Here is a 5,084-nt window from a genome sequence, read left to right as displayed (position 1 = left end):
GTGCTTAGCTACTGTGGCTTGTCCAACAGTTGTTGTGTGGAGTGATGCTGTTAGTGTGCAGCATGTTCATTTTTTTGGGTGTTAGTGTGCAGCATGTTCAGACTAATTGCACAACCAAAAATTACCATCAATCAAAGTTTTCCCATAAAAATAATAGAATTAGGGAAAAATAAAACAAAATTGAGAATACCTTTGAAGATCTTCATATTTTTCGGCAATGTGTCGTGAATGGATCAAACATAACAGGGATGCAACCAGCAATGAGAGAATCAAACATGGACTTTCTCGTTGGACTGTGCCTTGGAGGCTGAAGGCTGATGCCATGAAAAGTTTCTCAAAAAGTGCTGATTCAACACATGATTCTCCTATACAGTTTAAGAAGTTGCAGACTTTATTAGGAGCAGAAGTGCATTGTGCAATGAGGATCGATCTTATGCTCTCCCAACGCTTGTGTGGGGTCCCAGCAAAGCTGATGAAGTACTTCCGATTCATCTTCCCGATGTTAGACTGTCATGCTATGATCTCCTCATCTGAGCTGGGATTGAAGTAGGTTGGGTATGGGAGTCCTACCTCGTTAATTGACCATGGTTGTCGTTCAATTATAAGCTTCATCGGGTTCTGGAGTTAGCAAGTATTTCCACAAATAGATAATTACAAAAAAAAAAAAAAGCACATACCATCCTGGGTAAGCAAAAGATAATCAGAAGCACTCAAAGTGATTACATTTTCGATCAATAACTTGAAATTTCCTCAACTAAACTAATTAAATTAAAATTCCAATTAAATAAAACGACATGAAGAAAACAGAAAAAGATAAGGGGACTTACATGGGGATTAATGGCTTCTCAAACACTGATAGTGGTGTCTCCGGACTCCAGCTAAAAAATCTAATGAGAATTTCCTGAAATTCAGAAACACCCATTAATAAGCAAAATGATATTCGATCCAGATAATAATGCTGCGAATTTCAAATTCTTAAACAAAATCCACCCAAAAAATAAAATTTATCACTATAATTTTAAAACCCTAACTGCCAAATAAGGCAAAAACACTATAAAAATAAAAGGACACATTTTTAGTCAAGCGAAAACTTATTAGGGCCATTCATAAATCTCTAGAAATAACGGATCTGTACAGAAATATTAGGGCCATTTACAAATCTCTAGAAATAAAGCAGCAAAAGCCACCATTTTCAGGACATTTAACTACAAATGGTATTATAAAAAAAGAAAATAGGGAAATTAAAGCTTACCCAGGTGAGAAATTTTGTCGAGAATTGGTAGAAACCCACAACGTTTTATGAAGAAGAGGGTTGAAATTCAATTTGGAAGATAAATAAAATAAAATGGGGAGAGAGAATAAATACGAACTTCAATTTACAAAAAGGGGAGACCAACAATTAAAACAACTTTGCATTCTCAATTAGTAGATGTTCAGCTGTTACCCATCACTTAATATATAAATAGATGATACCTTTACATTAGGATTTTGAGATTTGAGATAGCGTCCAACACCAGACACAATGCCTCCACTTTCGATTCCCATGACAAAGATGTCCACTTTCCCTTGAGTGTCCTCCCATGACAAATATGTCCACTAATCTGAAACAAATGAACAAATCTGAAAAAACTGAACTGAACAAACGAAAAACTTAACGTAGTTGACCAGATTAAATGAACTAATCAGAACAACTGAACTAATGAAAACAAAAGAATCTAATTGATATGTTTATTTTAATGTAATTCTGCTTCTTTCTATAGAAAAAAAAACTTGCACAATTCTATGTTGTTTAGACACTTTTGTCTTTAATAATTGTTCACTGATTGTTAATTCTTGCTATAGAAAATTCAGTGATTGTTCATTCTTGCTATAGAAAATTCAGTGATTGTTCATTCTTGTCTAAAGCTGCCATAGCCAATAAAGACCAAAACAATCAACAGCTACCCACAATCATTAAGGTAATGAACAAAAACTTAATCTCAGAAATTCAAAAAACAAACAAATTTTGAGGCATTTCTAAATGTTGTCATTTGATCAAACACGTTACAACACTCGTCAACATTAGGGAGAGTCAATGAAGGAGAACCAAACAACAGAACTGAGAGTCAATGAAGGAGAAAAACTGGCTTACAACAGCATTGAAAGAGTGGATTTGTCAACATTAGGGAGACCAACAATGCCAGCTCTCAAGTACTGATCTTCCCCTACTACCGTGATTCGTGAATGGGTGGTTTGCGACTAAGAAGAAGAGCTCTTGGTTTTAAGGCCGCGTTGATCACTCGTAGTAATCATCAATTCATTAAAGTTTCTTATTTACTAAGTTTAAATTAATGGTAACAATTTGAATAAGAAGATAATTTAAATAAACATTAAATAAAAACAAACAACCAAAATCCAAAACAGGAAGAAAATATTGAATGACACGAAGATCCGATTTTAGAGATAACCTAATTGATTGACCATGGATTGTAAACAAAGATCTAAGGTAATGCTAAACTACCCACCCTAAATTAATCATTTCTAGACTAAACACTATAAAATCACATCAACAATATCCAATCAAAACAAATTTATCCAAAAATCATAAATTCGCCTCTTTAAAAACTTCACCCAAAAAAAAAGTCCAAATTCACATAACACCAAATTGACATAAGTAAAGCAAAATTGAAACCGTAATTAAACGAAAATAAGAAATTGTGAAACTCAACTGGTTAGATGATGATGAGGGTTTTGATTTTCGAAGAGATTCAACGTGAAAAGGGCCGAGCGATTCCGCCTCCTTCTCCATCTCCACCAATTGATGATTAAAAAACCTCAACACAAAGATCAAACGAATAAGAACATGAGTTTTAATCCGAATTTATCGAACCTCTGTGATGTTTCTTGAAAAATGAATAGAACTGGAAAAGCGGCCAGTGAGAACTCAATAACACAAATCAAATACCGATCTATCAGCAACAATCGACGAAGATGACGAACCCATCTCAAAATCTGACCCAAACCCCACTTCAAGTCGCATTCAAATTTCCCCAAAATTAACGAATTGAATTGGGGATGAACAAAGATTAGGTCTCGAATCTTTTAATTAGATCTCGATTATTTTTTAATTTTATGGATTTTTCGAGAAGAAGATGAAAATCGAAGGAGAGGATGTGAGGGAGGAGAGAGAAGACGGGAGGGAAGAGAGAGAAGAAAAACCGGAGGAAGGAGAGCAGGAAGCCAGGAACTCAGGAAGGGTTGAATATGTGGGGGTTTTTTCGTCAATTCAAAGGTGGACACCAAAAGTTAATTTACTAAACTAACCTCAGCTCTTGGCTTATATATATATATATATATATATAAATATATATATATATATATATATATATATATATATATATATATATATATATATATAGGCAAATTTGCCAAAAAGGACCTTTTATAACTCAAATTTTGCGAGAAAGGACCTTATATAATTTTTTTTGTGAAAACACACCTTAAATTATTATTTTTTGCGAGAAAGGACCTAAGGGAAGTTTCCGGCATTGATTGAGCTTTTCCGGTCATTGATTTGCACGTGAGCAGCACGTGTGGCTTACGTTGGCTAAAGACATTGATTTTCCCGAGTCTTGAATTTTCAAACTTGACTTTATTTCGATTTTTTTTTTCAACTTTAGGTTTTAAAGCTTAGAATTTTGGAGGAAAATTGGGCTGTGATTAGCAAAATAAAGTCACACGTGCTTCTCACGTGCAAGTCAATGGCCGAAAAAGCTCAGTCAATGCCGGAAATTTACTTTTGGTTGTCTTTCGCAAAAAAAAATTACATTAAGGTGTGATTTCACAAAAAAAATATTATATAAGGTCCTTTCTCGCAAAAAAAATTACGTTAAGGTGTGATTTCACAAAAAAAATTATATAAGGTCCTTTCTCGCAAAATTTGGGTTATAAAAGGTCCTTTTTAACAAATTGGCCATATATATATATATATATATATATATATATATATATATATATGGAACCATGGGTGTTTCTTTCAAAAATATTTATTTTTAATAAAAAAACAACTTAAATAAGATTAAGCTAAAGAGAGCATAAGTTTTATGTGTTTTTCAAAGTATGGAAATCACAAACATATATGTTGTGTTTTGTAGGGGAATACAATTAAATACATATAACATGTGCGGAACAATCCCAAAGCCATGAAACATGTATAAAGCACAGATTAAGTAAACTTACATTCTAAGCGTGTTTTCCCGAGTTTATGATTCACGAACACAAGCACGAACAAAGAACTCCAATCGTCGTTCCTCTATTTGGTTCACCGACACGTTCAGATCCGTCTTGATAATCGTAGCTTAGATAATACTCAAGAGTTTGTGCTTTTGGGAAGAACAAATCCATGGAGGCTAAGAGAGAATTATGGTTTCTCTCTCCTACTTAGGGTTTGATGTGTAAACTGAATAATGTGTGTTGGAAAGTGTACAAAGGTTATTAGAATAACCTTGTAGTCATAATAAAAAAGCCAACCAACTTGGTGGGCAAGCCGACCAAGTTGGCCGGCCAAGCCCACACGCGAAGCAAGCAGCAGGCGCGCACTGCTGGGCCGTGGGCCGCGTGCCGCTGCTGCTCCCCGCTCCTTTGATCCGCGCGCGCCACACAGCCAAGGCCTTTGGGCCAGCGCTGCATTGTCATGCGCGCTGCTCACATGGGCCTTGCGCTTGTGCGCTCCGGCTCGTGGGTTGCCTTCGTGTTGCGATTAAATTATCCTTCGACAATTTATTTATCGTTTCGTACTTGACGATCCTAAACAAATATAAATCATGCGGAAATAACCATAAATGCCAGGATTCCAAATTAATTGCCACATAACAATTAGCATAATTTAGGACGCATACTCTTTGTAGCGTGCCCTCCCTAGCTGCGCTCGAACCGAACAAGAACAAGTCTTTAGGATTCCAAGTGTCGTCCCTCCGTAGAAAGTCCACAGCACGTCCGGATCCGCCTTAAGATTGACCAACTAGAATCGCCCTTAAGGTACTAATTTATTCGGCTATTTTTGCTCAAATTCTTACCTTTGAATACTTCGAACTCGTTATAAATTA

At 35.6% G+C, this 5,084-nt stretch overlaps 1 long non-coding RNA gene across 1 annotated transcript; it reads right to left on the bottom strand.

The window, feature by feature from the left end:
* Nucleotides 1–251: 251 nt before the first annotated feature.
* On the bottom strand, nt 252–2,895 carry LOC110780408 (uncharacterized). Its single transcript, XR_008922606.1, has 4 exons — nt 2,709–2,895; nt 1,474–1,601; nt 828–901; nt 252–618 (listed from the first exon to the last, which is right to left on the bottom strand). It is a non-coding gene; the product is annotated as an uncharacterized lncRNA (long non-coding RNA).
* Between the last annotated feature and the right edge of the window lie 2,189 nt (nt 2,896–5,084).

This window comes from Spinacia oleracea, chromosome 6 (assembly GCF_020520425.1).
Source record: "Spinacia oleracea cultivar Varoflay chromosome 6, BTI_SOV_V1, whole genome shotgun sequence".
Taxonomy (NCBI): domain Eukaryota; kingdom Viridiplantae; phylum Streptophyta; class Magnoliopsida; order Caryophyllales; family Amaranthaceae; genus Spinacia; species Spinacia oleracea.
The sequence above is the reverse complement of the archived record's forward strand: the minus strand, read 5'-3'. Positions and strand labels throughout refer to the sequence as shown.